The 13,533-nt window shown below is 34.7% G+C and overlaps 1 long non-coding RNA gene across 1 annotated transcript; it reads left to right on the forward strand.

Moving 5' to 3' along the window:
- Positions 1-496: 496 nt before the first annotated feature.
- LOC132286928 (uncharacterized) lies at positions 497-11,783 on the forward strand. Its single transcript, XR_009472892.1, has 6 exons — positions 497-1,007; positions 1,713-1,798; positions 9,251-9,456; positions 9,539-9,764; positions 10,529-10,600; positions 11,099-11,783. It is a non-coding gene; the product is annotated as an uncharacterized LOC132286928 (long non-coding RNA).
- The last annotated feature ends 1,750 nt before the right edge of the window (positions 11,784-13,533 follow it).

The raw sequence follows: 13,533 nt of genomic DNA on the forward strand, positions 1-13,533 counted from the left end.
TGCTTGGAGGATAGCTTGATTCGCTGTGAAGTAAGTGAATTTGAGGTATCGACAAGTGTCGTTGAAGTTCATCTAAAGTAATTGGTCATTAAACGACGACCAAATGTCTCTGTTCTGACGACCAGCGAGGTCGTCACCGGCGACGACCTCCTATTGTCGTGAAGGCGACAGGTTGTTTGGCGGCCATTGAATCATTTGATTACTTGCCCGTTATTTTTTATTTTATTATTCCTGTACAACGTGGACTTTCCTAGGGCAGCAGCTGCCGCTTTGATGAATTTGTCGCCGGCAATCCGTTATAAAAACCTACTCTCTCTCTCTCTATCCCAACCGAAGACAATTACCTCCCAGATTCACTACCCCAGCCGACGACGCCGCACTTTGGGCAATGACAACTCAGGGGTAGTTTTGTAATTTGGAGTAACTGGATGAAGTTTGTTAGTTTGGGCAATGACAACTCTCATGTGCCAACCTATTAATTATAGGGATTATTACATATAAATGGGGTTAGAGTTTCATATTTACCAAGAGGCTGAGTCAAAGTCTCATATTTCTTAAAAATGAGGTTGACTAAATTGATGACATGGCACATGAATTATTACTGTTTAAAACTTGTGGTGCCTAAAATGCCCTTCTCACTATTCCAGCACATTTACCTTATTGCCCCCGTTTAATTTAGTCACTCAACTTGTTGCCCTAAAATACACAGTCACAAATCCAGCGAAGCAAGCCCAGGCAAACACAGCATCACCGAACATGGAACCCTAACCCTCCCTCATCTCATTCGTGAAGAGCCCTTAAGAGTCCTCTCTCTCTCTCCCCCCATCTCTGTAACAGGATTGAAGCGTAGCCGTTGAGCCCTAACCCTCATTCAAGCCCTCTCTCTTTCCCCCTCTGTAACAGCAAAGCACTTCTCCACGTCTAACCGTCGTTGGTGCGCCCTCTCTGTAACCCAGCGAAGCACTTCTCCACTTCTGCCATTCATTTATTGTTGTTCTAGTAATATGGTAAGTACTCTCTCCCTCTTAACACACACACGTTTATATTTTAGATGATTATGGTCCTGATTTAGTGTTATAATATTTTTTTTTTTTTTTTTTTCCAATTGGATGTCTGATTTTCATGGAGGTTATGTTTATATATATTCTCCTCTTATAATTTCTATTATGCAATCATATATATATAATTTCTATTCTGCAATCAAGATTGTTGTTGCTCTGTTTGTTGTATATGTTTGAAATGTGCGTAACAAAATGTTGCTCTCTTGTGCGTGACAAAATTAATTTTTAAAACTCAGTTTTATCCCACCAACAAAGGCAAAATTTTCATAAAGTAGATACTTAATTAATCAAATGTTTTTTTTTTTATTTTTTATTTTTCTTCTTCTTCTTTTGTAATTAGGTTTGCTTGTTTTTGAAGAGTTCATGCTTTCTTTATACGTTGACTGAACTGAAATCCCAAATGTTATCCTACAATCTTTCCACTAGCATGGGTTTTCATACTTAAAATACTCGGAATTTGCTGAAGAAAACATAATTAAACAGGATAAAAAACAAATTTCCATGCATGTCCTTTGTTACCTGCTGAATTTTTTTTTATAGAACATTAATCTGATCTTAAAACTTAAACATTGTACTGTTAATGCCTACCTGTGTATAGTAGAGATTCAATGTCCCTAAATCCAAATAATTCATGTTCTTTAAATTTACTAGGACCATGTGGAAGCAAGTGGCAGTACGTGTGGTGCCTACAGGCTTTTTGTTGGATTTCACTAGTTAGCTAACTAGCTTGTGCCAAGGTAACAAGCTTAAATCCTATCTTCATAAGTCATTTGCTCTGGAGACCTTATGATACAATCAATGAATGTAAACTGTAAAGAGGCATGCATGTGATAGTCTTTGGGTAGGGACACTTGTTATCAAATGTTTGTGAAATCTACATTCCCATTTGCATTTGCTTAGTAAAAGAATTGTTTAAGATTACTAGTATTGGTTCTACAATATTAAATTAAAAACAAGTTTTTCATACATACTATATTTGTTGTGGTTTAGTGGTTGAAATGTAATTAAATATAAAATTTGAGTTTGGTTCAATTAAATGAAAATGCTTTATAATAATTTCATGATTAATATCTTGGGTGTTAAGAATCACTAATAAAGATTTTAGTTCTCAATATAAAACAAAAGGGAAGAAGCTACTCTGTTTGTGCCTTATAGATGAAGTAACAAATCTTCATGGTTATGCTATGATTTGTGCCTTAGCTTACAAGGTTGGAAGTCTTTGGTAAATGTTTTCACTAGGGAAACATAGCATTTTAGAGCATGTCAGTGATGGCCTTGGTGTCTGATAATTACCAACATTTAAATAAATTAGATAAATAATTCTTTTTAGTAGACTGATTGAATATGTTAACATTTTTAAACGATTAAAAAATTTAGTCTAAGATATTGCCATGCAATGACCAGAAATGGAAAAGATTTCTTCACCATCTGTTCATGAAATTTGAATGGTTTTAAACAACAAATTTCTAGATATGCTTACAAGTTCCCCCCGCGCCCCCCCCCCCCCCCCCCCCCCCAACCGGTGAAGAGTGCAAGCTGCTTTATACCTAAGCCCAAATTCAGTTGAAAATACAAGACACGAACAATAATGGGAAAACTGTTATATGACCTTTACGTCTAAATTGTATTTACGGGAAAAGAAAGAGAGAATGAAAGAAAGAAGTAAATTTCGATCAAAATTCTGTCCAAGACTGATGCTTTGGAAGTTATTTAGTTTCTAACGAGATGAAAAAGAGAAAATATAAAGCAGTAGGTAGTTATCTAAACACCAGTTATATAAATAATAATAAATAAATAAATTAAGTACTTATTCAGTTTTATCAAAAGGGATGCAGAAAAACTCCTCCGAAGATAAACATATTGTCATAAAACAAGACATAGCATTGGTAATACTAATACCTCTTCGGGCATTGATTCTCTTCTTGAATAGCCGAATTGGGTCATAACCCTCCAAACACGCCGCATAAATAATTATCCTGACATTGAAATTCAAGCAATTTTCAACCCATCAAAGAACCAAAACAAATAGCCCGAACTTTCTATATATATACACACACAGAAAAACAAAAATTGGTAAGAGGGGGACATAGAAGGTGATCTCTCTGGCGGCTCTGGGGCTGCAAAACCTGCCACTCTCGTCAATTCTGGGCAGCATTTCTCTGGGAGATGAGAGAGAGTTTGCCGATTTTTTAAGAACTTCCCCAACAGCCGTGAGAGCTGAAGAAGTGCGAAGAGGAGAGCTTAATAGAGAAATTAAGCTTTCTGAGAATTAGGTTTTGAGTAGCATTCTCTATACCAGATCAGAATATGACACCTCTTTGCATTATTTGGAATCAAAGTAAAAATAGAAGTTAGAACTAAATTGAAGAGTAACATTACTTTTTGTATAAATTGAAGAGTAACACTACTTTTTTATCTAATATATTCTACACCCGTGCATATATATAAATATATTGTGGAACATACATATTAAATTGATGACTTAATATGAATGCCACAATTAAACACACTACCTTAGGGGGGGTATTCCCAAAGTTTCTCATTTTATCTGTTCGATTTTCTAATAATAGATAATAAATAATCTCCTATTGTGTACAGAATCACAACACTTACTCCAAAAACATATTATATATATATATATATATAATATTGTGAGTTGAGTTGAGAATTTCACTTGATAGAGCTTTGATGTCAAATAAATAAAGAAAGACAGGTTTCATAAATGAGGAGTGAAGAGGTTGAGGGAACACTGACAATATTTCTTTGTATTTTGCTCTGTTTTGAAAAGGCTACATGAGAGAGCTCTCTCTCTCTCTTTGAGGTGGATCTGATTTTTTTGGTCCAAAACTCTGGCACTACAATCAAACCAAAGACACCACCTTTATGTGAAGGTGAATACGGATACTACATGTCTTTGCACTAGGAAAGGAATCAAAATCAAAATCAAAATCAAAATCAAAACAGCTAATGGGTGATTTAAAGTTTTCAATGGGAAACAGATAAGTGTAGTACTACTAAAGTCTGTTTTAAGAGAAAAGCCTTCAAACATGGTAGAGTTTATAGATTTTTGTGGGGATTGCCTTATTAAATCTGCCTATGCTCTTTTAGCTGCATTATATATATTTCTCGCAATCGAGATATACATGGTTTTACCCCACTAATTCTCGGAGCTCCCAAAGAATTATTTGTACTCATGAAAGCGTAGTCTCAAAGAATTATTTGTACTTATGAGGAATCTAATTTTAAATCTGGTGCTTCATGTACTTTTATTTTTTGATTTTCAATTGTATCCAAACATCTTATTTTTTTATATTTCCATTAAAATGGTATCTCTCTTTGATTTTGGATCATGTGTGTGATTATGAAATTATGTGTTGATTTGTAAGGTTGCTTTCAGCTTTGGACAAAAATAAAATGAAATGCTCTTTGAATTATCGACTCTCAATTAACTATGTTGGCAGCCTATTGCAATCGATTAGAGTGATTAATAAATTCTTAAAATTTTGTTTCTTGTGAGGGAGGGTCTAATTTTGTAATTTTGCTTTAATGGTATTTGATAGTAACAGAAAAATTCAGTAAGTTAATATTTATATTTGGTTTTATACTAAGTCGCATAAAGTGGTAGATAGAGCGCAAAAGCAACAAAATTAAATTACAAACAAATCGTGAGAATGGGAGCTAGATTTACACCTGTTAAAAAGAATTGTATGACCTAGATTTTAACACAAACACACTTGTCATAGGCTAGCTACACCTATTGTAACTTCTGCGGCTAGCTATTGGTCACTGTTCTTGTTTGTTTGAGTGTGTTTGGATCATAAAAAAACAAACATATTTCAGCCACTACATGAATAGCTTCCCAATGAGATTGAGGAAAAACTTCAAGACAAAATGGCTGAGCTAAATCTAGTTTATGATTATGTTAAGTGCTGTTAGGAGGAGATTGAAACAGCACTGGACCGTCAATAAGCACATCAATCTTAAGAATCATAGTGTGAACTATACTCTAATACAGGTCCATAGAACAAGTGTGCCATTAGGGGAGAGAAAACCCTAACGTACCTCGATTTGGAAGGAGAAAGAGAAGGAATGAGAGAAATGGTATAATAATACTTGTTTAACCTTCCAAACAAAAAACCTTTAGGAGTCATCCAAACCAACATGAATTTGTTCTAATTTTTACAAGAGTTAGGCTGAAATATTTAAACATAACACGACTTTGTCATATATATGTATGTTTATACATGATTTTAACACACACACACTGGCCATAAGCCTAAATACCACACATTAACTAGTACATAATGGAACACATACACAAAACTAGTAGTAATCATGATGCAACTAATAAGCTCCATATGATCAAAGTAGTTTCACGGCTTATTTATCATTAAGCAGTAGTTGCCATGGACTGATATAGATATATATTCAAAGCATATAATTTTAAATTTTTAAGCTCATTACATCAACAAACTATCAAGACTTTCATTTTATTTTTGTCCAAATCTGAAAGCAACCTTACAAATCAACACATAATTTAATAACCACACACATGATCCAAAATCAAAGAGAGATACCATTTTAATGGAAATATCAAAATTTAGTTAAAACCATTAATACTGACCATGGTTATATCCATTTGAAATTTTAAATTCACATTGTCAGTTATAACCAATACACACCACAATATTGGTCGATAGCTATGAGTAGTATCAATTCACTCCGTTAGAAAATAATATCTATGTAAAATCAGCTATATCTGTATCTTCCTACAAAAAGAGTCAGACTAAATCAGCTATATCTGTATTCAAGCTATATATTCAAGGCTCTTTGATGACTGCAGACTAAATCCTCAGCAGAACGTAGGAATTTAGGAGTTAAAATTCAAAGCCACCAACACATAGGTAGTCCAATTAGTTTTTATGTATAATTAATTATTATAACTCAATTTAGATCAAGAATTATTCAAGATTGTTGCCTCTTTCTCAAATGGCATGTAGAGTATACCTCTGTGTAATATGTCTTTAGGCATCTACGCACATGATAGAATTGATGCAAAAGCTAGCAAACTCTATGAATGAGGCTTTTTTAATATATGTATTTAGCATTAATTTATAAAAAAAATGTATTTAGTATTAATTTATTATTCCAACATTCCCTTGTACTTGTCTCCCCCATTTTCAAGACTTACACATATAATATTTGTGTGTGAAAAATAATCAACACTCTGCTCTCTCTCTATTTAACTCTCAATTTTTTATTTTCAATCTATATTGTCCCATTTAACTCTCTATTCATCTCATAATCTCCCTCATCTTGTATATATGTTTGTTGTACACATAGTGATACAATTATCTAGTAATCAATGGCATTGATTTTGTGGTTGTATTTTGATTTGAAAAAGGTCTGTAGTGTGTGTTTAGGAAAAGTTTAATCTTGACACCGCCTATCCCTATTGAGGGAATTAGTAGTGTTTCGGTGTAAATAGATCTCTAAATTACATTATATAATTATGATATTTAATTGTTTTATATTTCATTTTTTTTTTGAACTTCATATTTAGTTTTTTTTTTTTTAAACTAATGAGTCAATTTTCGAAGCAGTTGGACAAATGGATGAGAGACAAATTATATGCTATTGTCGATTTGATGGGAAAATTGACAAAAATGAGAATGGGGAAATTATATACATCGGCGGTGTCACAGACCCTTTTATGATAACAACAACAACAACATACGAATCATTTATAAATGAGTTACAACAACGTTCATCTTCAAACATGAGTGGTAAAGTCATATATTATACCACCGAATCTAACAAGAATGAACTTTTGAGGATGACGGGAGAATCTGGATTTAGAGTGATGCTTCTAGTGAGTGGTCCCATGCTAAATGTGTATATGGAAGATGCAGAGCCTGTAATTGCATCATGCACAATTCCTACTGATCATAGTGAGAGGTAAGACACATATATTTAAAGTAATACATTGATGTATGCGCTGCATAGGTTATGTGATTTTTAATATACCTTTTTATCCACTTGTAGACAATTTGTTGAAGCCACATCGCCAATTGGTCTTCTACAAAGTGTTGCGTCAACGTCTTCATTTCCTCCGATAAATGCGCATCGGGATTCTTTCCGACACATTGATGACATTCTTTGCGTGGATCAGCTTTTTGACAGCCCAAATGATTTCAAAGATGCACTCGTTTTGTTTGGTCTTCGTAATCATTTTCGGTTCAAGTACTTGGACAATAGCAGAAAATATTATAGAGTTGTGTGCGAGGTTAATAATTGTCCATGGAAATTATCAGCTGGTTGTGAAGGAAGTGGTGATATAGTGAGAATCAAGCGGTTTAATAATGTTCACACTCACACTGCTCAAGACATTTCAGATTATAAAGCCATTTTTTGGTCGAAGGAAATGGGTCGAGCTATTGTGAACAAGGTTAGGGACAATCCTAAATGCACCCCCAAGACTATTTCCACAGACATAAACGGTGAATTTTCTGCTAAAATGACTTACATGCAATCGTGGAGAGCTAAGGAGTGTGCACGTCATATCATTGAGGGAAATCCCAAGGATAGCTATATTTTAGTCCCGTGGTTGTGTGAACGAATAGCAGAATATATTCCTGGGACAATTACATCGTGGGAGTGCACGGATGATAGGAGATTTAAGCGAGTGTTTGTAGCTTATGGGTGCTCCATACGAGGTTTCATCAACTATTGCAGGCCCATGTTAGCAATCGATGCTTGCCACTTGAGTGGCAATTATAAAGGAACAATGCTTGGTGCAACGGGGTTCGATGCGAATGATGGCTTGTGGCCTTTGGCGTATGCTGTTGTTTCTTCTGAGAATGATGATGATTGGCATTGGTTCTTGAGCAAGGTGAAAGAGATTCTAGATGGTCGCATTGTGACAATCTTAACCGACAGGCATCCGAGCCTAATAAGTTGTATTAGAGATATTTTTGGCTCCCAGTACCACTCATGGTGTCTTCGTCACCTAACGGCGAATTTTTCTACATCCATTCTTGGGAGACAAAGTTTAGGATTGAGGGCTTCGGGTAAAGAGCATGCGAAAAAATTACTCGATAAAATTGCATATGCTCGAACTGTAGATGAGTATAAGAATGCATTGGCTGCCATGCGGGTATTTCGAGGGGAGTTATGCGATTGGGTTTTGGCGAATTCACCTGAACATTGGTCAAATGCTATGTTTACTTCCAAGCGTTGGGATAAATTATACACCAATCAAGCAGAGTCATTCAATGCATGGGTGAAAGAAGAGAGGGTTTTTTCAATCACAAGGTTGATGGATACACACATGCAAAGACTCAGCAAATTTTTATACCAAAAGAGTTTGGACGTTCAGAAGTGGACTATCCCGGTTGGGGATCGTATTGAGGAGAAAATAAAAAAAGAGCAAGAGTTAGCTCTTGGTTTTCAGTCGATGCGTGTTTCGCCTACTGAGTGTACAATATATGATCGAGACAGAAAACCATTCAGGGTGGTATTTGGCAGTGAAAATTCTTGTAGTTGTTTGAAGTGGACCATGAGTGGGATTCCTTGTTCGCATGCATGCTATGCCATCCATGAATTATCTTTAAATATTTATGAGATGGTTGATCCATGGTTTAGGGTTGAAACACAACAAAAACTATGTGAACATCTCATGTCTTCTGTCCCCATGCATGATATGCCGAATGCAGCTGCTGTTGCTGCAGCTGACGGTGAAGGTGCTTCCCATCTTAGGCCTCCTGCGGTAACACGTCCCCCTGGACGACCTCGTATTAAACGAATCGAATCACAATTTCAAAATGTAAGGTCGTTACACTGTTCGCGATGCGGCGAGAATGGTCATAATCGTCGAAAGTGCAAGGCTCCTATACCTGGATAGAATAGTTATATAATTGCTAATTCTAGTGGAGTTATTTTGTAAGGTGTTAAGGCCTTAAATATGGAATTATTTTGTAATTACTATTAATTCCTTGGAGCTCCCCTACTGCATTAGTATAACTATGTTGTGATAGTATTTCTAACTTATTTAGAAAACATTTCTAAGTATGATGTAACTTATTCTAAGTTGAATCTGTATTATTCGTCTGGTGGTTTATTTTGGTATTGAAATTATTTTCCTGGGTCCTCGTATGAGTCTCATGTGGAGTGTTATTTAAAAATCATAGGTGTGTGAGTTTTCTGGCAGCTGGAGGGTCGTGAAAGCAAGGAGGTTATGGGATTATGTGACAATGGACGGGCTTACATGTTACATGCTTACGGAAGGCTAGGAAAATAACATCATATTAAAGTCATTATGACTTGTTTCCTCACTATTAATTCCTTGGAGCTCCCCTACTGCATTATGACTGTTATTTCAACCACAATTTACCTCGTGAGTCTCTCTCTTCCTCACTTTCTTTGTGTCTCAAAAATTATATGAACATTGTGTTTACATTATCAACATTGTTTGACAGATGAGGCTGAATGGATAAATCAGTACAAAGGAAGAGTGTTCAGTTTAAACGACAAGCCTGTGGTGCATAAAATTTGGCTGCCGAATGAGGAATGCCCCAGATTGGCAATGTCTAGAGCCTTTGGGGACTACTTTATTAAGGATTTTGGACTTATATCCGTCCCTGAAGTGAGGTGTTGTCACATATAACCAGCAGAGACCAATTTGTTGTGTTGCGAACCGATGAGGTATGTATGGCACTTTTTGGTATTTATCACTTGTTCTTTTTTATACAATGACAAAGAAAAAGACTTGTTTGTTTCTCTATTAAATGTCCAAAAGATCACGTGAACGAATACGTTTCAAACTCACGAGCATAATTGACAATAATCACTTCAAATTATGTGATATCAGTTATTATTAATGAGTTTACAGGTTTTTGTTTTGGCTCAAATTGATTGGATTTTGAAATTAGTATGGATTTTTGAAGTTAATCTTAACATGCTGTGATCCTTGTTTTGTAAGCAGAATTCTTCCTATCTCTTCCTTCAAACCTTATTTAATCGGTAAGAAAATTTATTGATTTAAATTGATAGAAGAAAAATTGTGTGTTTAAGCTTCCAATGGACTTGGTTTCATGCAAATTGTTTGAGAATTTCTTTTTTATTGATTTTTCAAAGTGAAGTATGTATTTCTGGGAAAAATTGTTTCAAATAGATTTTTGGGCTTCCTTCTGATTTTTTGTTGTCCAAATTGTCCAATCATGTTTGATAGAATAAAAAAATAAATAAACAATAATAAAAAGGATTTTGCTATAATCTTAGTTGACTACTGTTACCCCATTTATTTATTTATTTTGTTTAGAGTCTTGCTTTTGGTTACTAGCGCCTAATAAAAAAGTTGTTTGCTCATATGTCCCTTATTTTTGAGTTTTTTCATTTAACCATCTCCACTTGTACAATATTTTGGTGTTATATTTTGTTTAATTGATTTGCATGTACTTCAAATGTAGTCTTCCCGCTAGGGGCTGGGAAGAGATAACAACGGGAGCGTCGATTGCATGGCTATCAAGTACATCAAATTTGTAAGTTATATGGTCTTTATGTTCGATAAAAATCTTTTATGATTGCACATTTGTAATGCTTTTTATACTCATACTCGGGGGGGTCACATGCCTTTAAGTGACCAATTTTATGGTGTATCATGAACTTTATTACCTTATTGCTACATCGGCCCATGTGGAGCCCATTTTTTTTTTTTCTTGTTTTAAAATGTTGAAAGCATGGGAGTATGGGATCATCGTATGTGGAGGTTTTGATTGATTGTTGTGGAGGAGAAGTTGTTGATATGTTGTTTAATGAGTTAATGCAAGTTCTCACGTTCTTCGTACATGTTGATATGTAGAGGTTTTGCTAATTTTCTCTTAAACCCAACTCATTCATCAACGCTCTCTTGCTCTCTCTCTCTCTCTCTCTAGTCTTGTTCATCGTTTTGCTAGGATTTCTACTCTATTTTTATACAATTTTAATCCCTATATATATATATATATATGCTGTTCCTAAAACATCAATTTTGGATTCAGGAATTGGACACAAAAATGTCGCGATTCCCTCTCTCCGATCAGAAACTTCGAAGGCAAAATTTGTGCGAAAAAGTATGTGTTTCCATCTGCTTGTGTGTGTTTATGTATGTTCGCCAACCAATTGATATTTTCGGCTTTCTGTTTCGTTGCAATGAATTCAAGAAAACGAGAAAAGTTTAAATTCTTTTAGCTTTTGTATCGAATTCCTTTTGATTTTCTTTCTTTTGTTTGTCTTCGTGAATTTGTTGGACTTTTGGATTTACTGTGAACTACGGTTTCTTCGTCTACTATTTGAATGTTTCTTTTTTTTAGACGATATCTAGTGTTGTTTGCAATATCTTTAGATTTTTGTGGTTGATGTTCCCATTAATTTCTTGGATTTTGATTTTTTTTCACGTAAGGGTTTCTTTAGCATATTTGGATGGTTTATTGTCTACGAATATGAGTTTTCAGGAATTTAGGGTTTATTTGTTCAACTTGTATAGATTCTGCACGACTATAATTTTTGACATCATTAGATAATTTTTTGGATGGTTTGGATTTCCATGGGATTCAACATGAAGATTCAGGGAAAACACACTCAATATGTTTTTGTTTCTATTTGTATAAATTTGGATTTACGTAGTTCTTTCTTTATTCAGAGAAATAGACCCAATAAAGTTTAAATAATCAATAGGTCCCATAATCTCTTGAGAGAGGTGCAATGAGATTGTGATCAAAGACACATCAAATAGAAGAAGTGAATTCAAATATATTTGATAATGAAGCAATAGGTATAGCCATTTTTGGGCTTTCCTTTCACAATTCCTCATTGGGGGGATCCACAACACTTCTCCCTTTTCCCCTTATAACTTCCTCCCACTAATTCGAATTAGGTCTAGCCGTCCTCCTTCATTCTCCATTTTTGTGTATGCTTAGTAGTGGGCTTAGAAGAGCAAGATTGGGTTGAATGACCAAAAGATTCACAATCTAACATCTGTGACTTCTCATATAGCTTCCTCTCTATATATACCAGTCTCGAACCTTGACCAGTGGGTTTATAATTCAAACCATAAGCCAACAGGCTATAAGGTGAACCGGTAAGCATTTTCATTTCTCCAGTTGTTAGGTTTCTAAGTGAGGAAAATAGATAATAATGTAATATTATCATATGTCCTATTGTCTTGGATTACAAAGAATTTTTACTCGAAAGGAACCAAAATAGTTGTAGAAGACAGTAACGATAGTTTCAGGTTTTGTTTTTGTGTTCCATATAAAGAAAATATTACATTTCAAAATATACTCTCTTTATTTATTTAATTTTTTTTTTAATATCTTTGCCTGCCTTCTTTTGTCATCGCAATAGGCTTCACACTAATCTTGCTCCTGGGTTTTAAACTCTATGGCTGATTTTTTCCTGTCATTTTGCCTTTTTATATATATATATATAGGTTTTATTGGAAATTCACACTAATCTTGTTCTTTTGGGATGGCAGCTGGATAGGTTTATTCCCAACCGATCTGCAATGGATTTTGATTTTGCACATTACATGCTCAACGGTGGGATGGTAAGAAAAGAAAGCCCAACACCATGCTCTCCAGCCAAAGAAGCTTACAGGAAGAGGATCCTTGCATTTTGTGTGGAAAAAGAAATTGGGCTTCTGTCAGTTTCTCTAACTGCATTTTGTGTGGAAAAAGAAAAACTTAAAGAAAAACATGGGTTTAAATGCAACACAACATGCATTTTTATATCCCATTTAAGTTCTGATAAAGTTGGTAGTTTCTTTTACGTTTTTTTTAGTTTGGAAGAGAACAAAGTCCAGTTTAGTGGTGAAGTGCAAGGTTGAATGAGGCATGTATCATTGAAGATTTTATTATACTGATATAATGCATAAAGTGAACTACTATGAAGGATTATGGCTTGTATAGTTGGCCTATATTTTAGAAAACAAATATTAGAACTAAGAGTATTATATTCTTTATTTGGAGTGAAATGAAATGTATTTATTGCAAATTGTCACATTTCTCATGATCTAGGCATTAGATTTGATTTTTCTGGTGCCACCTCTCCATCCTGTACTCTATTTTTCATGGTTTTTCTGAACAGCTAAGGACTTTGCAAGACGGGCATAGTTCAAGGGTTGGTTCTCTTGATATCCAATGACAATCACACACTGTATTAGAAAACTGTATTAGAAAATTAAAAGAAACCAAAAACTGTCTTGGTATGGATGATGGCTTTAGGATACTGCTGAAGAAAATACTAAAAAAAAATAAAATAAAATAACTGTGTTGGTGTAGGAGTGATCCCAAAGTAGGGTTATTAAAGAAATTAAAGACTCAAAAGGTGATGTTTAACTGGTTAATCTTGAAATATAGTTGCAGTTTCTTTGTCCAGTTCTTTTATGATCCTGTTTTCTTACCCCTTGCTGAAAATATCCTATACTGGATCTTGG

This window comes from Cornus florida, unplaced genomic scaffold (genome assembly GCF_030987335.1).
Source record: "Cornus florida cultivar Cherokee Brave unplaced genomic scaffold, ASM3098733v1 CherokeeBrave_3.0.0_Hap2_Chr11, whole genome shotgun sequence".
Classification (NCBI taxonomy): domain Eukaryota; kingdom Viridiplantae; phylum Streptophyta; class Magnoliopsida; order Cornales; family Cornaceae; genus Cornus; species Cornus florida.